The sequence below is a fragment of the Mauremys reevesii genome, linkage group 1 (genome assembly GCF_016161935.1).
Source record: "Mauremys reevesii isolate NIE-2019 linkage group 1, ASM1616193v1, whole genome shotgun sequence".
NCBI classification, from domain to species: domain Eukaryota; kingdom Metazoa; phylum Chordata; order Testudines; family Geoemydidae; genus Mauremys; species Mauremys reevesii.
In genome coordinates, this window is record NC_052623.1 from 328,116,258 (window position 1) to 328,143,285 (window position 27,028).

Here is a 27,028-nt window from a genome sequence, read left to right on the forward strand (position 1 = left end):
GGGAAGGGGCAGCCCCATGCCATCCCCTCCCATCGTCCCCCAGTGAAGCTACGGTGAGGGGCAGCAGGCTGCAGCCTGCAGCAGGGGTCAGGGAGGCAGGAAGCCATATGTGAAGGCAGTGCCCCTCCCCTCCAGCACCCACCCACCACAGGGCAGATGGGGGAGGGGGTTCATAGACCTACCTGAGCAGCTGGGGCTTGGGTGAATTTTATTACACCCGTCCCTGCTCCCCCGCCCCATAGCCATCACCGTGCAGACCCCACGTCTGCCCCATGCTGGGCAAGGGGCAGCCCCATCCACAGTGAAGTTATGGTGAGGGGCAGCAACATGGAAGGCCACCTGTGATGGCAACCCCCACCCCCTAGTACCCATCATAGAGGAGGTGAGTGAGCTTTCTGGACCTGAGAGGGGCCCTAGGAACATGTGCAGTGACTGTGGTGCAGAGTGAGTGTGCTGTGGGGGGCAGGGAGGAGAGGAGGGGTCCCTCCCCTGGAGCTTGCTGCTGCCAGTGGTGGTGATGGGGAGTCCTCTCTGGCCCTAGCCCTGGGGCAGCCTGTCTGCACCCCAAGTTCCTCATCCTCAGCCCTGCCCCACCCCAAAGCCTGCACCCCCAGCACCGAGCATGCTCCTGCACTGTGAACCCCTCATCCCCAGCCCAGAACCCTCACCTGAGGGGAAAAACGTGCAACTTAAATTTGGTGGTCAGTTTGGAGTATCATTTTGTTTAGCACGATACTTGACTATTTTACACCCCTTTAAAATATATAACTAGTCGTATACAGGTGTTACAAAGTGGGAATGTTCTTAATGTTTTCTCTGAATACTGTGTGGGTGCCTCAGTTTCCTCTCTGCATTTCTCAAGGATCTAGATGGTGGGATAAGGGGGTGTGATTGTTGTAGAGCCCTAGAGGGACAGTGTGAGCTGTCTGCACAGAGAATGGCTGAAACCCTGTCTCCTGGTAACTGATGGCCTGGGCCACTCTCCTGAAAGGTGCCAACTGAAGGTGTTGGAGAACAGAGAGATCGGGTGGCCTCCTAATGCCTGGAAAAGAGACAAAGGCCAGAGGAGGGAGTGTCAGTGCCTGTGCAGACTTCTGGGAAGTGCATGGTGTGGAAGGGGATTCTGTGATGCTTTGGAACAACTCCATACAAAGCCAGTCAGGACTCTGGGGGAGCCTCCTCTCTTGGAGCATACTGTCTCCAGGGAAAGAAGCTTACACCTTCCTGGGTCTGACCTCAGAGCATTCAGCATGCCCTTCCACATCATGCACTTTCCACAGCGAGTCTGCCCAGGCGGGTCCTGGGGCAACCAGAGGTCCCTGCACCCCAACTCCGCAGTCAGATGTGACTCTCAGCCAGACAGTAAAACAGAAGGTTTATTAGATGACGGGAACACAGTTTAAACAGAGCTTGTTGGTACAGAAAACAGAACCCCTCTGTCAGGTCCATCTTGGGGGGTGGGGAGCCCAGAACCAAGTTCTGGGTCTCTCCCCATTTCCCCAGCCAGCTCCAAACTGACACTCCCTCCTCTGGCCTCTGTGTCTCTTCTGGACAAGGAGGCCACCTGATCTCTTTGTCCCCAACACCTTCAGTTGGCATATTGAAGGGGAAACTGAGGCACCCACACAGTATTTAGAGAAAATATTAAGAACATTCCCACTTCGTCACAACAGGTGCAACAAAATATAATACTGTATATTGAAGCAGGCAAGTGCTGCTTCTGACTTTCCACTTTTAATTGACCCTTGTAATCTTGTGGCACTGACGCGTTGTAGCTTCATTTTATATCGGCTTACAGGGCAGGAGCGGGGGGGGCACCACCATTTTGGGCCCCACCAAAAATTATACAAACCTGCCGCCTATGTCTGAAAGAGTGACTGGAGGCACTATGTCTCCCTGGCCATTTACCCTCTCTCTCTCTCTTCTTCCTGTACTATAGAAGCTATGTTGCCTGTGCTTTCCTATCCACTCCTGCCCCCACTCAAAGGAGTGTGCCATGGCTTACAAAGGGGCCACGAAAAAATTAGTGGCCCACTCCCTCCCCACTCACAAAGAGCTCTCCCAGGGCCTGGAGATGTGAGGACAGTGCCACATAGGCCACTGGCCTGGATTGCGTGCAGGACATGGAAGATGCACATGCTGAGTGAACTTTCTATATACAGATCCGGTTGTGGGAGGAGAGGAGGGTCACTCACTACATTGACAAGAATTAAATATTCCTTCTACATTCAAATAATTATCCTTGTTTAGTTCTTGGGAGCCAAATCCATCTCAGCTGTTAACGGTATTATACCAGTGATGGATATGGCTGCAGGGTTTTGAGGACAAAGAAGAATGGGAAGGTCGGTTATTTTATAACATGAATTAAGAAGGGACTAATATTTTGCTATCTATTGATTTTCATCAACCTTTGAGCAAAACTATGACACTTCTCCCCTTTTCTCATAGTTTTATTTTTTTTTAAAGAAAAGGTCTTGTATATAATTATACTGATAGCTAAATGGGCAACAGACATAAGATTCTTTTAATCAATTGATGCATGAAAATATTTATGATCTTGAAAGGAGATCACAGAAATATATGAAAACATTTAGGTATTTCACATTTTAACTATTTATTTTGCAGAATATCTGTTTCTCTCACCTCATATATTACACAGTGTTATTACTGTGCAAGGGCAATCAGGATGCCAAATCATCTGAGTGTCAAGAATTTTATAATTATGTGACCTTGAGTGACTTTGGCCAGACATGACTGTTATGAATATATATCCATTTGTAGATGACAATTGTAGAAAAAACATCTATACTACAGTTAATGTTCAAAATACACACTTCTAAAAACTGACATTTTGAATTGTAAGTGCCAATCATTGATAACATGCACAAGTTGTGTGTAGGCTACAGTTTTACTTTTCTCTTTTACTTTTTAAGTCTAATGTTTTTTGAGTACAGAAGAAGATCTGGTCAAATAGAAGAGAAAAATATTAGAAAACCTTTTGCAAATTAGAAACCAAATTACTAACATATTACTCACACTCCATTGAATGTTCATGGAAAATGAGTTTAGGACTTGTAGATTATATTAATGTTATGACTAACAATTCATTTCAAGTTGAAGTGGAAGTAGCATAGCTACCATATTAGAATTTCATTGCTACAAGGATAGTGAGGAAGAGTAATAGAAGAAGAAAGCTGAAGGAGAAAGAGGAAGAAGGCTGAAGAGATCATAGGGAACAGGATCACTGAAATGTGTGTGAATGACACATGAACTGATAAAAGCAGCAAAGAATCCTGTGGCACCAAGTCTTGCATCCGAAGAAGTGGGTATTCACCCACGAAAGCTCATGCTGCAAAATGTCTGTTAGTCTATAAGGTGCCACAGGATTCTTTGCTGCTTTTACAGAACCAGACTAACACGGCTACCCCTCTGATACTTGACATGAACTGATGTTTCCAACCTACCTGTGAAGTAGATAGTAGGGCATTGGAAAAGAGGTAGACTTTCAAAGGCCTGGAGGAAGGAACAAAGAGACAGGTGGATGATGGAAGCAAAGGCAATTCTTTCTCAGGTTACGCTGTGTTCCTCCACAAAACCTGTCATCTACAGGAATCTGCTACCACAGTTCATAGGTCAGCCCCCTTTTGAGAGGGAAAGCCCTTTGGCCTACAGTCATCTTTCTTGGGTCTTCTGTGACAGTGCTGTTTCTTGCTGTAGCTGTTTTCTTATCAATTTTTTTTGCAGTCTTGCAACTCTCAGTATTCCCCTCAGCCAATTCATTTCTCCAGTCAATATCTTTCATTTGTTGATTTTCCTCATATTCCAACATCCTGACTCATACAGCAGTATTAGCACAATAGTTGTCTCATATATGCTTATGTTCATTTTTATTTAAATATCTTTAGCCTTCCAGGCCTTACAGAGTATTACAAATACCAAAGAGGCTAGTTTGATTCTTCTTTTTATGTCATCTTTACAATTTCCGTTCTTTGATACTAGTCCTCCAAGCTACACATTTTTTCACATGTTTTGATTCTTTGTCTGAGTTTGATCTTTTCTTCTTCCTCTAGTCTTCTGATTACCATAATTTGTGTCTTCTCCATGCTGATCTTCAGTCTGAATCTTCTGCTTTCTCGGTCTGCCTTGCCAGTAATTCTCTGTAAATCCTACTTGGTCAAAGCTAAGAGGGCAATATTATCTGTGAGACTAAGGTTATTCACTGTCCTCCCACATATCATGACCCCTCTAATTTCATATCTCAGTGCTACATATCTTACTGCTTCCAAGCTGAACAAATCCGGTGATGATGTGAATCCTTTTTTCACTCCTACAATTGTCCTGAACCAGTCTGTCAGCTTCTTGTCTACTCTCACTTGACTCATCAACTTGCTATAGATATTTTCTGTCAGCTTGATCAATTTCTTAGGGACACCAGGCATTCTCAAGACATGCCATAATCTTTTTGGCCAAATGCTATCAAAAGCCTGTTTGAAGCCTATAACATTGTTAGAATAGGTTTGGTTGTGTTCTATGTACTTCTCCAATATCTGTCTTATCACAAATGGCTATCTATTGTACTTTGTTGTGGTCTAAATCCAGCAATGTAAACATTGCTTCCACATACCTGTTCATTCTCCTCTGAAATGCCTTGGTGAATGCTTTCATTGGCATGCTCAAGAAGCTGATTCCACTATAGAGCTTCCACTCACTCTTACCTCCTTTTTCATAGATTGGTAGTATTATTGCTTTCCCCCATTATCTCAGCGCTTGCTCTTGTTTGTAAATTTCGTTGAAGTTCTTGTTTTTCACCTTTACGGTGTGCTCCCTGCCCATTTGTAGTAGCTCTGTTGTTACGTTTTCACTTCCCAGCACTTTTTCTTTTTCAAACTTACTATTGATATCTTTACTTCTGCTAAGAATTGTGGCATCTGCTCTCCCTTGTTTGTACTGGGAAACTTTTCCAGGACCATTTCATCTATTCTGTTCTGCAAGTGATACAGCTCTTTAAAATATTTTTTATTCACTGATTCTCTGCTTGTTCTTCCTCAGTTATTTGTCCGTGCTTGTCTTCCACTGCTGACATCTTCAACTGATATCCCATGCAGTTCTTTTATCTTGCGATCCACCCCATGGAACATTTCTCTTCACACATTCTTCTGCTTTTTCACATTGTTCATTTATCCAGTTGCTTCTGTCTCTCTTCACTTTCTGTTTCAATTTATCTGTCAACCTGTTGTACTCAGCTCTTAGTCTTCCATCTTCCTTTATTCCCCTTTCACCTTCCTATGATTGTCACACAACTGCAGCATGCCAGCCAGGAACCACCTTGGGTTCACCTTTGTGACAGGGTACAAGGGCACTTCCTAGCCCAGACCATAAAGGGTTAATGCAGTGGCCAATTAACCCTGACCTTTTATAGGGAGCAGGGGAAATATTAAGGGCTGCCAGGGCGGGGGTGGAGATGGGGTGGGCAGCTGGATGTGAGCTAGAGCCCCATCCACAGGTTTGTATGTGACGACTGTTTGTTGTAGTTGCTGTCTGTTTTGCTATCGCTTGTTTTGTTATGTGTGGATTCTGTATAAGATTTCATAAAAGCAGCCATGGGAGAAAGGACCCCAACTGACTAAAATAGTCAGTCAGCTTTCATGGGAAATCAGGCTGGGCCTATCCATCACGTCAGAAGCTGTGGGGGGGGGGGGAGTTGGGGTTGGAACAGGAAATATGAAGCAGGGCCTCCAGCTTAGTTGAATGAGAGCCAGGAAGGGAGCTGGATGTGTCTGCCTTGCTGCAGGCCCTGCACCAGGGACCAAGCATTGCCAACCCCTACCCTGGAGCAGGTGAACTGCTGGGACTGCTAGATGCCGAGTCTCCCCAGAGACTGCTGGGACTGCCAGATGCTGAGTACCCCCAGGGACTCTGAGACTACCAGATGCCATATCCTGAGCAGATTGAAGACCCACAAGCAATGGAGCCCCACAAACAGGCAGGGGTAGGAAGTAGCCCAGGGAAACCAGACATTAGTCCGATTGTGTTGCTGAAACCACAGTCAGTGTGTTTTGGCAGGATCCCTGCTGACCCAGTGGCAGGATTCCCCCTCAATGTTAAAGTCCTAGGCTGGGACCCAGTGGACTAGGGTGGGTCTAGGTCCCCTACTCCTTGCTGCCAACCCCACCTTTGGGGTGGCAGCCTACTCACCTTAGGACAACACACACCCCCAGCAGCCCTTCCCTTTCTGGAAAGCAGCAACCCCTCTATGCAGCTTCCAGATGTTCCTCTGCCTCCCACAGCAGAGTTAAAGCATTAGCCCCAGTGCAGCTCTCCAGCTCAATTGCTTCGCAGGATGACAGCCCAGCCATACCATGTGCCTGAGCAATCTGTGGAGGATGTGACCCCCGCATGCCCCTCCACGTTGCCTCTGCTATTAGCCCCTAGATGGCACAGTGAGGTGGAGTGGCCTCCCTCTGAGGCTGACAGGGAGGAACCGCTCCAAGCCACTACAGCAAGCAAGTTGATATTTCACCAACAGCTTGCTGGCAACCAGGTATCCATAGCTACAGCTGAGACCAGTGATGTGGATGAAAGTAAGGTTCTTCTTACTCTTTTCTTTGCTCCTTTCAAAACAAACAAAACCAGAATGTATATGGCCATTTGTCCTGGATGCAAAGGTATCACATTCTGTTACCCACAGCACTGGGGTACAGACTGCTGCTTCTAACATTGACAAACTATGAAATTAGTTTGAAGACAAGTTAGTCTGCATCATAAATGAACAAATGCTTTTCATTTGTTGCCTCGGGCTGCTGCCAAATTTTGTCTACATCAGTTAACTGACTAATAAAATGATGAGTAAAAAAAAACTAGCTTGTGCAGAAAAACTAATATTTTTGGGCAACAACAAATAACACTGGAAATTTTTGCATTCAGATGTAGCTGCAATAAAATCAGGTGATTTTTTTTAGAGTAGCGCACACACGTGCATAATGGTTCCTTTGTTGCATAGTATACCAAGTATATTGCACAAAACTTAGTTCCAGTACTACCAACAGTACTTAGTAGTTCCTCTCTGAAGTGTTGACATTACAGTGGAATATTAGCATTTTATAGAACATTGTGAAATGCCACCCTGGCACAGAAGCTGTGAAGGTGTTCCATAGTAAAAGGGTTTAACAAGAAAAGCAATGAAAATAAAAATAAAGGACAGACAAAATGCTTGGTAAGGCCAGAATCACAAGCCTCTGTGACATTGTAATCGGTACTAGAAAAAAGGATAGTGAATGCACAGTGGTAGGAGCTATGCATTGCAGAGAAACATCTCTGAGGAACTCAGGGGCTGGAGTTCACTGATTGTTACCTGTTAGGTGAGGTTTGGGCCAAGGGAGCCTTGAGGAGTTTGCTAGTGAGGAAGATAGAATGGTGTTACAGAGAGCTGACACAGTCTAACTGCCAGCAAAACTCACTCTTACTGAATCAGAGAGGTAACACTGTGGCTCACAGCTCTGCGAATCCCCAGCAGCATATTACATGTTTGTTTTCTTTAGTAAAGCAAAGGTCTAAATGTCTGCTTGTTCTTGGGAAGTGAGCTGTTCCCTTTGTTTTGCAACAAAAAAGAATTGCACTAGAATTCAATTACCTTCCCTTAAACACCCACCTCTTGGTCTCATTAATTGCCTTTATGTACTGAGATGTTAATATGTCAGTGAGCTATAGTTCTTGGATCTAGGTAAACTTCCCAGGGGCAGTGTCTTCTGCCCCGGAGCATGTCCACAGGTTGCAGATAGTGGAATGGCCTTCAGATATGAAGGTTAGCTGTGATATAAGCAGAAAAACCCATGAATAAACAGTAGCAGACAATTTGATGACTGTTCCGACAGGGTGTGATGGAGCAGCAAATGGCACTGCTGCCTCTCTAAAATGCCACAAATGCACAAAGATCGACAGCAGAAAAAGATGAATACTTAAGACTACATGAAAGGATAAAGAATAAATGCAGATTAGTAAAGTCTGAATGGCTGAATGAGAAATACAAAGAAATCGAGCAATTGGATAAGTGAGATGTAACAAAGGTGATATGTAGCAAAAGATAAGAGCCTTCAGTTACAGAAGAAATGTGGCTAATGTAACTCATCCACAAAACTGGACAATATTTGACAGACCCTAAAGACACAAATGAGAGAGCACAAGAGAGAATATATCAAGGAAATATATGGTGATGATCAGCCTAAAAAACTACTTCTAGAGATTAATCAAGTAAGTCCACCAGTAATGGATGAAGAAAACCTGGCAGCAATAAAGAGACTTCCAAGTAGAAAAGCACTTGGCTGTGATGGAATACTGGTGGAACTGTTAAAAAGCATAGGGGATGAAGGCTTGAAAGCCCTGTCCACGATAATAAAGACTATGTCTGAGAGAGGAGAATAGCCAGAAGATTTTACAACCTCACTGTGTATCCAAATCCCCCAAAAACCAATGCTATGAATTGTGACAACAAAGAACAATCACCCTAATATTGCAAGCCTCTAAGATACTTTTGTGAGTTGTTCAAGATGGAATACAAGGAAAGAATGATAAGGAAATAAGTGAACATCAATACACTTTCAAACGTCAAAAGGGAATGAAAAATGCCATTATGAACTTGAAGCTCATATTACAAAGATCAGTTGAAATGGGGAAAACAGCATACTTGTGTTTTATTGACTTCCAAAATGCATTTGACAGAGCTACAAGTTGCCCGCCATATTAAGATCTGTAAGAACTGATGGATATAAACTTCAAATAATAAAACAATTATATTGGAATCAGAAGGCAATTATAATGGGAGATGAAAATGAAAATCTAATAGAGTTCAAGAGAGATGTGAGACAGTTGTATAATGTCACTGACTCAATTCAATAGTTATAGTGAGTGTTTGATTAAGTTAATCAAAGAAGCAGAAAAGGTATTAAGATGAATGGAAAATGGGTGCATAACATTCTCTATGCAGATGACACAGTGCTGTTGGCTGATTCAGAAGTTCGGATGAATTTAGTGGAGACTACGTATAAATACAGCAAAGAATATGGTCTAGAGTAGAATGTGGACAAGACAAAAACTGGTGGTATGCCAGGATCTTAGGAAAACATGCAAGATTCTAGATAATGACATAGCCATACAGAAGATGGAAGATTGGTTACTGAAGTCAGCACCAGAATAGCAAGGGTGAAAGAGACATTCTGTAACAAAAAACATCTGATGAGAAGGGACATAAATCTAAAGACTAAATTCTGAATCTTAAAAATGTACATTTGGTTTGTGTTAAATTGTGTATGTGAAACATTGACATTCAAACAATTGATAATTAAGGTCAGGGCCAGCACTAGGCACCAGCAAACCAAGCACGTGCTTGGGGCAGCACATTTTCAGGGGCGGCATTCCGGCCATCTTTTTTTTGTCCTTCCGGCAGCAAAAGCCTAGAACTGGCACTGGCAGCAGCAGCACATCATGCACAGGGGGTGCCCTGGGGCTGCTGCGGTTTGCGCTGTGGGGGAGCAGCGCCTGCATCTTGTTGCTGGGCTGGGCAGGGTCCGGGCAAGGGACACTTGTGCTGGGGGCCGCCCCATGGGGAACACAGAGCCTCCTGCAGGTGCTGCAGGACGGCCGCCCCCCAGCACTGCAGCTGGGGCTGGGCGAAATGGCCTGAGCCGCTCAGGGACTGAGGCAGGGCAGCCAGAAACAGCAGCAGCAGTGGGTCCATAGAGGGTGGGGCGCTGTCGTGTGGGGCCCATGTCCTGCTCTCAGGGGCTCCGCTCCCTCTGGGGCTACCCGGCCCTGGCTCCTTAGCCACCTGCCGGGGCAGTCCCCTGGCTCTGCCCTCCTGGCTTCCGGCCAGTCCTGGAGGTGGGAGCTCTGGCTGGAGGGACCCTGGGCTGAGGCACGGCCCGGGAGCCCTGCTGTTTACCCCGACCCTGCTAGCACCGGACCAGATGGAGGTGAGGGGGGGGGTGGAGTCAGCACTCAGGGCTGGGACGGCAGGGGATGCAGGTGGGAAGGGGTAGGGGGGAGAGCCCAGTGCTGGGGAGGCAGAAGGTGTGTGTGGGGGGGTAGAGAGCCCAGGGCTGGAGCAGCAGGGGTTGTGGGTGGTGGAGGGCAATGGTGTGGGATGTGAGAGCCCAGGGCTGGGGGGCAGCCAAAAAGGTTTTTTTGCTTGGGGTGGCAAAAAACCTAGAGCCGGCTCTGATTAAGGAAGTACAAACCTTTGAATTATGGTGTAAAATAAACATTCAGACAATATCCTGGATAGCCCACATAACTAACAAAAAATATTGGAGATGATTGGAACCAGCAAAAAGTAGTCAGATCTTATGAAAAAGATTCAATTTGCAGGGCACATTTTAAGAGGTTTAGTGGGAGATGCATGTTTATGGGCACTAGAAGAGAAAGTTGATGGCAGATGAACACAAGGCAGAAAAAGAAGATGTTCGATGGATGATATGGTATCTTGGGTGTATTAAAAGGACTATTCTTCCACAAAGAGATTGGCAGAGAATCATACAGAATGAGCTACCATGGTTGCTAACCGACAGTAATGGAGATGCGACATAAGAAGATGTTGGTTCTCTGTGTGTGTTCTCTCTGTGTGCTGCACTGGCTCTGGCCAGATAGTCCATACAGCAGGTTCCGACTGAACTGCCAAATAACCACAGACCCTTTTAGTTGCGAAGGCACCCAGCCAGGTTTATTGCTAACGACGCACGCCATAGTATCCCATAGACTCTACAGGACCACTAACACATGCATGCTTGTCACAATGGGCCAGCTCAGTCAGTAGCGGGACTTTCCGCTGCCCCCTATGCCACCCAAAGGCACTCACTCTGAGACACCATTTTATACACTCACACAAACAAGTTACGTGTTGCCCCTCTGACATGGTCAGTTACTGCCCCCTGACGTAGCTTGTTGCCACCCATTACCTTGTAAATGTCAGTTCGATCGAAACATCTCTATCCATCACACTGTCATCATGACCTTATCTTTTGGTGGGTCAGCGTGTTCTTGTTCTCTTTGGGGTATGTGTTTGTACCATACTTGGTATCGGGGTGTTCTTCTACCACCCTTCTGGAATGTGTGTGCGTGAGTGTCCTGGGCCTAGCACTTCTCAGGAACTTGTGTGTTCTTGCCAGGTTCTGTGAGCCTGCATGCAGGCAGAGCCTGACTTCTGCTCACAGCCTGACTTTTTCTAACTTTGTTTTATATCAGGCATCATAGTGGGCCTCTGATACAAGGCCTTATGTCTTAGGCTCTCTCTTTCAGAGTTTTAGTTAATAAATCTACAGTGGCTATTAACTCCTTTAATTGGTTTTCATTGCATTAGTATTTCAATAATCTTATGTTTAGTTTTATATCGTTGTGCCTCTGGTACAATATATACTTATGGGTGAACTCTGTAATCCTGTCTGGCCCCTCTGAACAGCAGCTCAGAGATGTAAAGGGGACAGAAGCTGGCCAGAAGAGAATTCTCCTGCCAGAGGGGAGTTTCTTGCTAGTACAAGTGTTCCAGAGAACCCTGCTACCACCCCTGGGTGTATCGGACTTTTCAGGGGAAAGAAAAAGGGGCGTATCTGGGCATGTAGAAAGTGGGAGGTCAATGGAGGAGCTTCACTATGTCTATGCTCCACTGGCATGGAGTCTAATCAGGATCCCAAGTCTGTGACACAAGTTAGAACTGTTGGCCCTCAGAATCAGGAAGCTGGCTCCCTGATGGACCCTGCCCCTTCTGCCAAGTACAGCTCAATTACAGGAGAGAACCAAACTCTTAAAATTGATATTTGTTTTTTTTTATATCAAAGTGTCCTTTTTTAAGCATATATGAATGTCTCTAGGTCAGGGCTTGCAGTTGTCCTCAGATGGGCCTGCAGTACCTATTCACTTTTCTCTTCGTTATTGCTCTCATTCCTGGCATTTTTAGCTAAACAGTTAGATGAATTTCTTTGTTATATCAATTTTCATTGCTCATTTTTAAAAACAGATCATACTCAGACTCATTTTACCTGACGCTCACTGTCCTCTTTTGCTTTTTGATTCAGCCATCTGCTGAACCAGGATGTGATTCTTTAAAGCGTGATTGAACGGAACAGGACAAATTTACCTTTGACACAATTCTGTTGGATATAATGGAGTGACACCAGGAAGTGTCAAGATGGAATAACCTTGCATTGTTGATGATTCCTCCTTGAAACATCTCTAAACATACTAATACCCAAGAGCAACATAGTCTCCAAGAGTGAAGTCTAAGCATTCACTGTGACTCGGATCCAGGTTGTTGTGACCAAACCCTTGTACACTTTAGTTTATAGGTTTAAAAAAGAACAGTTTTTCTTCCTAAATATCCTCTAGAACATCAAAGTGTAATGTCCATTCCTCCCCTGTGACTTCTGGCAATGAAACAAATATCTGCTATTAAGGGTAGTTAATTGGATCATGTGCCATGTTTTGCAGCCTGCTTTAATTTTCTTGTTACATTTTTGTTAAAACAACCCAATGAATTGGAGAAAGCCTGCTGGTCACAGCATGGAAATTCTGCAGTCACTTCAGCTGTTCATTTCTGAGACAGTGAAGGGGCAGGTCATTTTTCATCTGCATCACTTACGAGGTAACTACAAAGTACTGAGATCCTTTGTGAGCAGCAGACAAAAAATAATCTTCCCCTATACTGACACAGTCAGGATCCTGTTATTACTGCCTTCACTTAGCAAAGGCTCCATGTTCTTTGTTTTTAATTTGTAGGTAACTTAGTACTCATGAAAGGTGCCACATTGACAGCCCAGGAGATTGAGAACTCATATTTGTACATAGAAAAAGTACAGAACAGCTGTGATGCAAATTTCCTCATTTTACTGTCTTACCAATGTGGCTTGACACTATTTTGGTTGACTGTGGGGATAGTGCCAACTCCATGCCCATTCAGTCTTAGCTTCTCTTCTCTGCCAGCAGGAGTGTCAATTGTAATAGCAGGCTATGAAATAACTATTGGGATTCTGTAGTGCTATTAAAAATTCAGCTTCTGCCAAAAGGTACCACACATTGCTATCTGAGATACCGGAGCTATTTATCTGTATTTAGCATAGGACATAACTGTGGTATTTATCTCAGATTCCATAGTGTTGGCACTTGGTGATATTCTAATGGTGACAACTGAATTTATGAAACCATCCTTTAATTTCTTGAAGATCATGCATCCTATACATTATTATGGTCAAGTGAAAAGGCACCTGCTTATTGCTAAAACCTGTTTTTTGACTATTAATAAATGTATAAGGTGCCGTATTAAAAAAATATGTTTCCAACTGGTACTGGTATGGGCAATGTATACACATACAACTTGGGTCTGGAAATAGTAGAAACAGCTTTTGAGATAAGAGTCCTTTTCAGGGGCAAGAAAAAGGGGCTTTTCACTCTTTTGGTGATCCTTCCTTTTGTCAATGGAATGCCGAAACATTAACAGAAAAATGTTGATCTCAGTCTTTTCAATGTGCATTGTATATAAGACCCAGCAAATATTACACAGATGTATATAGAATTTATGTACAAACATCTACCCTACACTATAAACATTGCCTAGGTAAGCCGTAATTTGATTTTTTTTTCAAACATTCTTTATGACAAAGTACAGTAGTTGAGGCAGCAGCTGGAGTTGGCATTTATGGCAGAGAAAATAGCTAGTATCTGCAATTTGTTGAATACTTTCCAATCACAGTTCACAATTGCCACAGAGGTGGTTGACATGTTGGAGGATTTCCAAATGAACACACCGTAGAAGGAAACCACCAACCCACAGCGAAGAGCTACAGAAATTACATTCAGTCTGTCAACAGCTACAGTCCTCTTCCTTGCCAACTTAAAATGTAGCTGCTTGAAAGATTTCAGGCAGTTTTAGTGGAAAAGATTTTACTTTGAAACTTGTAAAATATTTGTGCGACTAGATAGATAGGATATTATCACCTGACAGCAATGTAAATAATCTACTGCACGAAAACTACTTCCTTGTATCACAAACCAAAAATTGCATACCAGAAGAGCAGAATATTTGTTGTGATGAACTTGATACACATAGAAGACAGTGCAACCAGCCATATTATAAATCATGGCGAAACCCAAAAGATTTGTGTTTGTCTAGGAAATATGGAAGGCTGTGTGTGCTGGTGAGCCAGAAAGAACAGAAACTCAGTGTTGAGACAAATATGTCTGCTTTAATTTAAAACACATTTAACACTAAATTTGTATTTCTGTTCCATAGCTCCATCTACTGGAACAGGCTCAGACCCCTAATATTACATTTCTTTTGAATTAGATTCTACGTATTCAGCTGGATTATTCTCTGGCTAATACCACTTTTATACCATGTATGTTCATTACCTTCACTAGAGTTACTCCCAGTTTACACCAATGGAAGTGGGAGGAGAACCAGGCACATTGTATCATAATCTTAAAATCTAGTAGCCATTGGCACCTTTCTACATTTAACTGTCGCATTCCAGTTCCCAGATTTCTGTAAAGTTTTATCTTGTTTGTCTCTGCCAATGCCCCAGCCTCAAAGGTCTCTAGTCATTTCTTTAGGTGCCCTGAGGTTTCCTATGTGTGTTCTAAAGACAGCAGAATCCCATGTTTACCCAAATAGTAGAATGCCTTTTATGACAGGTGCTATGTTTTTAGCCCTTCATTGGGTTTTTGAACTATGTGTCTATTCCATTGGTTCTTGTATCTGGTTCACTGCAACAAAACATCATGCTAGCTTGCCCTGCTGGCTCTGAACCCATGGCTGTTCTCAGCTCTCTATTCTCCCCAGTTGTAACCATTGTAACAACTCAAAAATTTCTATCTAGTCGTGTTAGGATAGATGGATCTAGTATGAATCCCTGTATTTACAAGACCACTCGCTTCATCTTTCCCATTACCATCCTACCTAATATTTGCCTCAACAGTCACTCTAACCATTTCATTTGGTCATTTATTGTGCTTCCCTATTGTTCTTACTGTTAAGAAGTTTTCCCAATGTCTAGCCTAAACTTACCTTCAGATTAGTGTTCTCTGACTCACTATCTTCTGAGACAATTAGTAATTCCTCACTTTCACTGATTTGGTTACTATGAAGATTTTTCTGGACTGATTCTTTCCCCCCATTTTCTGACCAGCTGTAATTGATAAGGTTATATAAAAATGAGCCATTTTTCATAGTCCTAAGGGCAAAATAAAGCCTCCCACTTTTCTCTATAATAGAGGAAGAACACTATTACAAAATTCCTTGAGAATCATCTCACAGAGGATCCTCAAAATCATCCCATTGGGAGTGTTTTAGGCTCCGGCCCCAGCCCATAGAATAGACAGGGGAATGGGCCCATAAAATCATGGATATCATAAGATGCCTTCACACAGTCACCTCCTTCCTTAATGTTCCCATATAGTCCCCACTGGCTACTTCCCCAAGCCCTCCCTTAGCAGGTTTCATACTACTGAGGAAGAAGGAGGGCACCAGATAAGATAATTCTGACAGGTGGTCATTATTTACCTCATGAGAAAAATCACTATGGGTTTGAGACCAGGGGAACATGACACCGAAAATGGAATCTTTCAGGCCCCATTCCCACACTTACCACAGAGGCTGGGTACTGTGGGTTAACTGCAGAAAGGTTTTCACAAGATTAGGAGTGGGGAAAGAAAGCAGGTTTCCTACATCCCAGGTTCAGGTAACTGCTACCAACACCCAGCTTTGAACTTGGAAACTTTATATTGTGTTACTGCTCCCTATTCCAAGGACTCTGCTCCCTATTCCAAGGACTCTGAACCCAGGAGCTTGCATGCCACTGCAGGAATATCTGAAGGCCACTGCAGGAATATCCAGCCACCCCTGCTCCACTCCAGAGTTGGTTAACAAACTTTTACTTTATTACTTACAAGTAAACCCATGAATGAACTCATTTACTGTTCATCTCAAGCATAGAAAGGCCTTATTTCAAATCCCAGTTCAGACTTCCTTCTTACATGCTACTGGGTCCTACATCCTCTGAACTGGATCTCAGTGCCATCTTCCTGGTATCCTGGATTCGTACAGTGACCAATGGACTAGTCTCTGGTGTCTCGAGAATCCATTCCTCAAACCTTCTGCCAAGTCCTGAAAACAACCAAACAGTTTTAGATAGCAATCCGAGGCTGAACTGGCTCTTAGCAGCACAGTGGGCCTTTATAGAGTCCTCAGATGTTAAATCACTGGCTCATGTCCAACCACAGGGTTTACTTCCTACAACCCCATACATAAAGTAACATTTTCTCAACACATTACCTAACATTTTTCACAGAACCCACAGAGTTGACACTCCCTAGCAAGTTCTGCTGGAGGAGGCTGCCTTTAACCTGAATTACCAGAGCTGTGAATATGTCCTATACTGCCTGGGTCTCTTTTAGACCCAACTGGGATTTGGCTGTACATGAAATGACACTAATTGTCTAACAGAGTTTTATTTTGCTGAACATGAGGGAAATGCATTAAGGTATAAAAAATAGACATCATTTTATAGGTCTCTCGACTAATTTCAATTATATTATTTAAACACAATGGGTGAGATTATATACTGAACTTCTAAGAGGCACCACAGAGCATTTGAAGTCCAGGAGGAGGGAGGCTAAGGTGGTTTTAAGTCACTATATGCCCCCTGATTCTGGGCTGTTCCAGGGTCCAGAGCAGCTCTTGGCATAACTTAACACCTCAGAGCTATATAAGTTACAGCAACCTGTCCCAAATTTTCAATGTGTGTCAGCACTGCCTAGATTCTTCACAGCATCATGTGCTGCATTTCTACCCCTAGCATGCCAGAGCTGGCAAGGGAATCCTAGGAAGACAGACTGAAGTTATCTCCTTTAGCTGGATCCAGGTAGCTAGGGCTCCCTTCACCTCAGTCTGGCTCTTTTACCCAGCACAGGGGCCAGAGCAGTGGTGAGACCCTCAATCAGTGAGTCTACTTTTCAAGCTGTATTTGAAAATAATACAAAGCTCAAAGAATGTCTGGCACTAGAGCACATTTTGGTTCTTGCTTTTCTGCAATTAAAACGTAAATAGACTAGCTTTTTAGTTGTCTTTCATGTCTGGAGACCTGAGGTCAAATCTACCCATGGTTAGATGTGATAATGAGATTGGTGATCCCAATTTATTGCTTAGTTACATTTAACTATGGTGTTGCTCCACCATAAACTCTGGTATAATTTAGCATGACTGGGAAAATTCTGTTAGGAAAAACACCTAGCCAGTTCTAGGTCAACGTTCAGTGTCACTGGCAAAGGAAAGTGGAAAAGTTTATGTATTTTGACCACCATTATGCTGTCATTTTTGATTACCTCAGAAGTCCACAGATATACCCACCATATTTTGTGAATGAAAAATAAAATGCATGCAAATTTACTGGAACATGCTCTTGTCCCCTGGGCTGAGCAGACCTTATATATCAATGTTTTTACCTGGAGCACATTTCTAACAACTCGGTTATTAATCACTCAAAGTCATTATTATGAAAATATTGATAGCTCCTTAATAATTGCAGTGTTAGTGTGTGTGCCTGCAATCCAACATTTTATTTAAAAGAGGAGATTCCAAATAAAAGGTATGTGAAGAGACAGAGGCATGTGGCCAAAATTTTCAAACACAAGTACCTAAAGTTAGGCACCTACATTCATAGTAGGGCACCTAAACATGCTGAACACTGTAGCTTCCTTTCACTGGGGTGTCTAGCTTTAGATATCAAGTCTGAGAATGCTGGCCATAACGTAAAGAGAAAAGAGTCCATAAAAATATCAACAAATAAATAATTGGCTAATAATTGTAATGAGAGCTGGGGAAATAATTTGGAACAATTGATGTGGCTTTTTTTTCTTCTGGCAAATGAACTGGAAACACTTTGCAAAATTCTTAACTGTAGCTGTTTGTTAATTTAATTGTAACTGTAGTGAAATTTTGTAGGTTTGGGGGGGGAATTAGGGTGCAACAACAACAGAATGAATTGGAGCTGCACCAAACATCTCATTCTTCTTACCTCAGGCAGTGGAAGTACAATTGAAGCGATCTTTCATCAAACTTTACCCAGGCTTCTCTCATAGCAACACAGTATCTTTTAATCCAGAAATGAGTCACACCACGTGCCCTGAGAAGCACGTAAATACCTCAGTTAGACTTCATTTATACAAGACTATGCAAGTTAGGGGAGCAAGGGGAATCCAAGACTATCTTTTCATACCTCTCTTATAAAAGCCATTTTCTTTTCTTTTTCCTGGAGGAATGCAGTAAAACTGCAGATGTATACATACTGTAGTAAGCACAGAAATCCCCAAGCACATTCCAATTATGAATATGTGATTTATATTTTATGGGCAAAAAGAGTTATTTCCCCAAGCACATTGTTTTCTTTTATCTGTGTGCTTCCTTTAATCCTGTCAATAACCCAGCATGCAGCTGCATTCTGCTCATAGATTTTTTTGGGGGGAAGATAATAGAAATGAGCATGCACTGTAGATAGAACTATTCATGGGTAACATAAAAATACCTGCTGTTCATCAAGATTTCTGCTTGCTAATTAACCACAAAAATTGGCTTTAAAATTGTGGCAGGTAACTAGCATGAAAAATAAAATGCACTTCTCAGTTAGAGCTCTAATGGAATGCCAGAATTGCATCTATGTACTAAGGAACCAGAAATGTTTACTTATTATTCATGGGTTGAAAGAGCATTTTAATATCTATATAATTCTAACAAGCATAAAACGATTTGGCACAATGCAATATGCAACACAATGGGAGTTTGAAACAAAATCATTGGGAGGCAGCAAATTCACAACCTTAACTTATGTTGGTGATAAAGAAGAGAACAGCTGAATGCATTTGACATAGTTCAGATACTGTGTGGTAAAATTCACTCTTCCTGCACAAATCACAAAACCCTATCTCTGTGAGGGTTGAGGGATGGAGGGGAAATGGAATTTATTTCCCAGTCAATATGGAGGCTGTTGAGATGCAATGAAGCCCTTTTGTGGCTGTTATGCTATTCCTCTGGACAGACTAGAACAGTGTCCATTCTCACCAGCTGGGGTTTCTGGGCAACTGGATCTGTGTAATCATAGGCCAAGGATCCTGCTCTTGGCTCATCCCAAGCTACCTTACACATGCGCCTACTGCCCACAGGATCCCACACACCATTATGCACTGAGGAAGTAGATATCCCCTTACATGGTCTCTTGAAGTCTTAAGTGGTTGTAACCGTGCCTCCATGGGTGACAACTGAGAATACCAAATTCAGGACAAACTGCTGAGAAATAGGGCGGATACACCCCAATACTGGTGGTTATTCTCCCTTAAGATATACCAAACCCGCAACGAAAGTAAACTTCTGTTTCATCACACTGGCTAACAAGAAGTCAGAACAGCAGTTTCCTTAGGCATTCCAGTCCTTGTATCACCACCAAAAAACACTAGACTTTAAGATGAGTGGTTCTTTACAACCAGTTTAATCAAATGAAAGGTTCTTCTTATTCCAAAGGATCAGCCACACACCCAGGCCGATATATAACTCAGATCTTACCCAATAATCACGCTGTTGCCAATCCTTTAGTATCTAAAATCTAAAGGTTTGTTTATAGAAAGAAAGAAAGAAAGTTAAAATTAGTTAAAGGAATCAAATACATACAATAATTGCAACGTTCTTGGTTCAGGCGCTTAGCAGTGGTGGAATAAACTGCTGGCTTCAGTCAAGTCTCTGGTTGCTTCCAAATCATTGGAAGGTCTTCAGTCCCTGGGTTAGAATGCTCCCATTAGTATAAGTCTATAGTTCAGAGGTTTGAGCAGGAAAGAGGCAAAATGGAGGTGTTTCCAGCTCCTTTTATAGCTTCTGCTGTGTGGAGGGAAATCCATTGTTTCAAACAAAACCCTCAACACAGCTAGTGGAAAATTACAGGTAAAAGATGGAGTTACATGGGCAAGTCACAGGTCCAAGCATGACTTCACTTAGTCATAGCAGGAAAGTCCATTATCTGTAGATAGGTGTCTCCCATGGTCCATTGTGAGTTTAATGTGTTTTAATGGGCCATTCAACTCAAATAGTTCCTTCACAATGTGCTGGCTAAATATCTTGTTGGTGCTACCCAGAATCAAACACCTTATAAATATAGGTATATAGTTGATATTCTTAACTTCAGCTACAAAAATGATACATGCATACAAATAGCATAATCATATTCATTCGTAGACATCTTTCCACAGACATCTTACCTGCCACATTTTGTACAAGATTTGTTGCAATTATATAACAGTGGTAGCAACAATGATCTACATGGTCATATTTTATCAGATAACATCACACCCCCAATGCAAAATTGATGCAGGAAGGGGTGTCCCAGACACTGCAGAATGCATCATAGGAACTTCCCATTCTTGGTTCTTTATTACCACAGCTTCTAACCCAATATTAGAAGTATCAGTGTATAACATAAAAGGTTTATCAAAATCATGTTTGCTGCATAGCATTGGATCATTGTGCACAAGGAGAAAACATATTATGACCCAGTTTTATAGCTGCTATACAGACTGAGCTCGACTGAATGGGAACTGTGTGTGTCAAGTGGTTGCAGATGTGGGCTTTTAAGGATTCAATTATTTTTCTCCCATAGATTTTTCGTATCAGGTGACACAATAGATTATCATGGACACTTTACTTTAAAGAGGTAATGAGAATATCCACAAAAATCAGAGCACCATACACAGCAGAGCACCTTAAATTAATAGTGGATGGTGGTATTTTGCTGCCAAAGACTTTACCAGCCCACATGAAGACTGAAGGTGAAATGGGCTGGTGATCATTCTTTCATTAGTTGGTGAACACTAGCAGTATGGTCAGTGGTGTACAGAATATAGACAGACATGGTCCTTGCTATAAGAAGCTGTAACCTTATTGATGTGTTGATGTATTGATGTATTGATTAATCTCTTGATTGATTAATCTGACTGCAGTGGTTAGTAATGGTTTGGTCTCCTAATGGTTACAGTATCAGAAATATTTTTATCAATATCATTAGAATGGGAGACCCTAAAAGCACATAAGAAATAATTGCAATTTATCCCACGTCCTTTTATTAACAAATCTGTTAAGCAGATAAACAATCCCACAAACAAGACTGAGAGTGGATGGGTCACTACAAAAACTAATTCCCCCCTGCTGATACTCTCACCTTCTTGTCAAATGTTTGAAATGGGCTACCTTGATTTCATTGGCCTCATTAGCACTACAAAAGTGATTTCCACCCCTTCTTGTCAACTGTTGAGACTAACCCATTTCCATCTTAATTGAATTGGCTTGTTAGCACTGACCCCCCACTTGGTAAGGCAACTCCCATATTTTCATATGCTGTGTATTTATACCTCCCTACTGTATTTTCCACTCCATGCATCTGATGAAGTGGTTTTTAGCCCACAAAAGCTTATGCCCAAATAAATTTGTTAGTCTCTTAGGTGCCACAAGGACTTCTCATTGTTTTTGCTGATACAGACTAACATGGCTACCACTCTGAAACCTGTGGCCATGTGAGGTTATCCTTCAGTATAAACAAAGACAATTAACTTGGGGGTATACCTAGAAAGCAAAGAAGATAACCTGTCTTTCTGCACCTATATATATATATATATATATATATATATATATATATATATATTTATATATATATATATATATGTAAATGGATAGCATGTTTGCATTCATAAAAATGGAATCTCAACCAGCTTTGGTTGAAAACACTGCAGAGGACATTGCGTGAGATAAGTGTCTTTAGACAGGAGATTACCTTTTAGTTAAGCTTAGTCTCGAGAAAGTGTGTTATGCTTCTGTTTTATATGTAACCATTTTTTCAAGTGATAGAGAGTAAGAATACTGAACTCTTGAATCTTTGATAATAAACTTATTCTTTTTTCACTATGAATATATCTAAGCCCTATAGTATTAAGCAAAGTGGTGATCCTGAGTTGTATCTTACAAGCTGATATATTCTGTCCTTCTTGGTACAGTGGACATGGTATTTCTGTGAATAGTCAGTACCATGGTCTGGATATCACTAGGGGAACACTTCAAAGGGACTCAGAGACTGGGGTGCATCTATTTTAAATTGCTAGTCAAAGTAAGGGCTGGCATAGCCCAGAAGAGAGTGCTTGAGTGGCTAAGAGGCTGGTGATGCTAGGAAGCTGACAATCAGCTAAACACAAGCAAGACTTCCTCATGTTGGAGGCAGGAAGTAACTAGGTGACACCCAATCCTGGGTACCCTGTAAACAGTCACAACTACATCAGACATAACATTCAGTGTGTGACTAGAAGATTAGTTTAACATTAAGCAGTGTAATGACCCTATGTTCTGGAGCTGCATTATTATCAGAATTCCTTTTGTTAAAAGTGATTGTCAGTTAATTCTTGTTAACATAACACACACACACACACACACACACACACACACACACACACACACACAATAAATAGCAAATATGTAAATAAAATGGAATTCAATAATATGTCATAATGCAATTTTTTTCATAATTGGTTTAGGAGTGTGGGGATTAGAAGAAGGGCTGGAGGTGGCCTGAGTGTCAAGCAAAGATGACTTCTAGTTTCAGTAACATTTCTGATGCACTGATGGAGAGGAATAGAGAAGTCATGAGACTGGAGACAAAGAAATGTCTGTAGCCAAAGTGAGAAATCATTAAGACCTGAACAAAAGTTCTGACAGAAGGAGTAGAGAAGAATTGATGGAACCAAACCCAGGTCTGGAATAGAATCTTGCCTCTTAGCCCCATGTTTAGTTTAGGTTTGTGTTGGAAGTAGAGCTATTTTAAGTGTCAAAGTTCTTTGCATCACTTGTGTTCTGAAAAAAAATAGAACAAAGCTAATATTAAAAATATTGACTGTACCTAACCTACACTGTAATTGATATGTTTTCTAATAAACAGTATACGTTTCCTTCAACCTAAATTGCAGCAAAAGTATCAATCACTTAGACCATTTTGCTTTGAAATAACAATAGCATTTTTGTATACAGTGTACGTGATGTGTGTGACACAGAAGATGAAACATTTGTTTATCAAAAGCATGGGCCCAGAGTTGGCAAACCCCACTGCAATCAAATCTGTTTGTTTAGATCTTTCCTTTTCCCCAAGCAGTAATAATACTAATTTGTAGGTACAGTAGATACTGTTTCCCGTGTTTCGTTGTTGTTTCTCTGGTAATCCTGTCATTTAAAGCATTTTTTGTTGTTACTTCTGTCTATTTCTAGTCCTGTAAAAAGTTGATTATACTGTAAATTGTACCACTTTACTTCAGGGCAGTAGGATGTTTCTAACAGAAATTTTCAATCCCTTCTCAAACCTTGGAAGGAAGTACTTATTTTGCTATTTTGTTACTCACACATCACAAAGTCAGAATACAGAATTTAGCTGGAAACTTTTCAGGCTCAAGTTCTGTTGGTCTAGGGAAAAATATGAATTCTGAGCTGCTGAATAGATATATAAAATGTTTACATGTATATGTATACATGTAAATATTTGCATTTACAAAAGTGTAAAAATATACATTTTCCCTTACTGTTCTTATACAAAAGACAAAACATTTTCTATAAGGAATCTTAATTCTTTTCACAGAACAGGTTGTTAATAAATTAAGGAAATAATATTTTAATTACATTTGAAAACCAGCGGTTCGAGTTAAGGAGAAAATGTTTGTGTAAAGGAGGAGGGTCTGATATGAATTCTGTATTTGACCAGGCAATTGGTAATGTTTACTATATGACCATCTACATGTTATTGTAGGCATATATTGGTTTATTTAGCAGGCTGTTAGCACGAAGATAACATAACTGGTCTAGATAAAACACCTCATTGTAAATAGGTCAGGAGGTTAAGAAACAATACTTGACCTATGCTATTAGCTGTGAAGGTGCTAATTCAAAGGTCAGGCCAAAGTTACACAGCTGTTTTAATAAGGCTGAGAACTAACAGACCAAAAGGAAACCAAACATTAAAATGTTGCCATCTAGAAAGAGGGGAGGGCAGCTGTCAGCAAGCTGTTTACAAGGAGCAGAGTGACACTAAGACTGGCCATGAGAGAGGGTCTGATGCAGTAGGGATGGTAAACTTTGGTAAGACAAATATAAGTATAGACTATGCTGTGTTATTGTAGCCTTGTTGGTCCCAGGATATTAGAGAGACAAGGTGGGTGAAGTAATATCTTTTATTGGATCAACTTGTTTTGGTGAGAGAGACAAACTTTTGTGCCTACACAGAGCTCTACTTAAGGTCTGAGAAATGTATTCAGAGTGTCACAGCTAAATCCAAGGTAAATGCAGCTAAATACTTTGATTTAAGGAGGCTGCCTGGTCACTGCATTAATCACTGGTCAGAGCTCCCAAGGGGTACGCTGGCAGGTGCTGAGCCCAAGGCTTGCTAAGGAATCCCAGCTGGGGGCTGCAACCTGGTGACCTAGTCCAAGAGTGGGAGAATGGTAGGATAGAATCAGAGAGTGGAAGGGACCTCGAGAGGTCATGTAGTCCAGTCTCCTGCACTCACGGCAGGACTAAGTATTATCTAGACCATCCCTGACAGATGTTTGTCTAATCTGCTCTTAAACATCTCCAATGATGGAGATTTCACAACCTCCCTAGGCAATTTATTCCAGTGTTTAACCACCCTGGCAGTTAGGAAGTTTTTACTGATGTCCAACCTAAATCTCCTTTGCTCCAATTTAAGCCCATTGCTTCTTGTGCTATCCTCAGAGGTTAAGAAGAACAGTTTTTCTCCCTCCTCCTTGTAACAACCTTTTATGTACTTGAAAACTATTATCATGTCCCCTCTCAGTCTTCTCTTCTCCAGACTAGACAAACCCCATTTTTTCAATCTTCCCTCAGGATTCCATCTCCTGCATTCAGAAAGAAAAGAGAGGGTCCAAGGAACAGCACACCCTGACCCATGACAGTTAGCAAAAGTCAGAAAAGCTTCATGAAATCCCCATATTTAAGGTTCTGAAGTTCTGAGAAGCAAAACACCTCTGAGTCCCCATCTCAGCTAAAAAAGAATGCTTGGATTGTAGTTCTGGTTCTGCAAAACTAATCGCTCAGTGAGTGCTGGTTTTGAAAAGTGACACTACAAATGACTTGTCCTGTATTAATATTTGTTTGATTGTTTGACAGCCAGGAGAAAGGACATGCAGTATTAATATTTGATTGATTGTTTGACAGCCAGGAGAAAGGACAATGATTGCAAACATGAAACAATGTATTTGTACAAAATACAAAATTGAGCCTTTTAGCCTGTACTAATTTCTAGGCGGGTCCTGTATTTCTTTCCCACCTACAAGTAACCATTTAATTCAGTCACTCCTTCAACTTTAATGGGAATCTTGGTTACACACATGCATACATGAAAAAAGAAAAAAGTAACATGAAAAAACACAGAGAGTCCTGGAAATAAAGGCATGCAGAAAACATATCCAGATCATATGGTGGGTTTTTTTTAAAAAACACATTTGTAATATCAAAGATACCCAAACCAGTTCCATTAACTTTTTTTTTTATTTAAAATCACTTTTGTCCTATTCCCAGACAGCCAGCAGCAGCTATTTTATGATTGGTTTATAAACATCTAAAAATATGGAGCTATAACAGAAAAAGCAGTAAAACAACCCATATTTCAGTATCCTGAGCAGAGCTATTATAATAAAATATAGAAAATTGCAACTATTATTGCTATTGCTTAGAACATTTTCATTGTTTTGTAAGTTATTGTCTCAATTATTGTATATTAGTTATCATACAAATGGATTACAGTGACTGCCTTCAGAACTCTGCCATTGTATGGACTTGCATAGAATCATAGCAATATAGGACTGGAGGAGACCATGATAGGTCATCTAATCTAGTCTTTTGCACTGAGGAAGAACTCAGTATTAACTAGATCACCCTTGACAGGTGTTTGTCTAATCTGATTTTAACAACCTCCAATGATAGAGATTCCACAACCTCCCCACCTCAGCAAGGTAATTTATTCCAGTGCTTAACTATCCTGACAGGAAGTTATTCCTAATATCTAACCTAAATCTACCTTGCTGCAATTTAAACCCATTACTTCTTGTCCAGTCCTCAAGGGAAAGGGGAATAATTTATTATTCCCCTCTTTATGACAACCTTTTACATACTTTAAGACTGTTATTGTGTCCCCCATCAGTCTTCTCTTCTCCAGACGAAACAACCCCGTTTTTTTGGTCAATTTTTCCTAGTAGGTCATGGTTCTTTTAGAACTTTAATCATTTTTGTTGCTCTCGTCTAGACTTTCTCAGCTTTGTCCGCATCTTTCCCAAAGTGTGGTGTCCAGAACTGGAGCAGAGTGGAAGAATTAGTTGTGTCTTGCTTAAAATACTCCTGCTAGTACATCCCAGAATGATGTTCACTTTATTTTCAACAGTCTTACATTTTTGACTCATATTTAGTTTATGATCCACTATGACCCTGAGATCCTTTTCTGCAGTAGTCCACCATTTCTTATTTTGTGTTTCTGGAATTGATTATTCCTTCCCAAATGTAGTACTTTGCATTTGTCCTCATTGAATTTTATCTTATTTATTTCAGACCATTTCTCCAGTTTGTCAGGATCATTTTGAATTCTAATTTTATCCTCTGAAGACTTTGCAACCTCTCCCAGCGTGGTATCATCTGCAAACTCTGTAAGTGTACTCTCTGTGCCATTATCTCAATCATGGATGAAGATATTGGATAGAACCAGACACAGGACAGATTCCTGAAGGACCCCACTCAATATGTCCTTACTGATTGACTGTGAACCATTGATAACTGCCCTCTGAGTATGGTTTTCAAACCAATTCTGGACCCACCTTATAATAGATTCGTCTAGACCAGAGGTCGACAAAGGTGGCACACGAGCCAATTTTTGATGGCTCGCAGGGCGGGCTGAGCTGCTCATCCCGCCACAGCTCTGGGGTT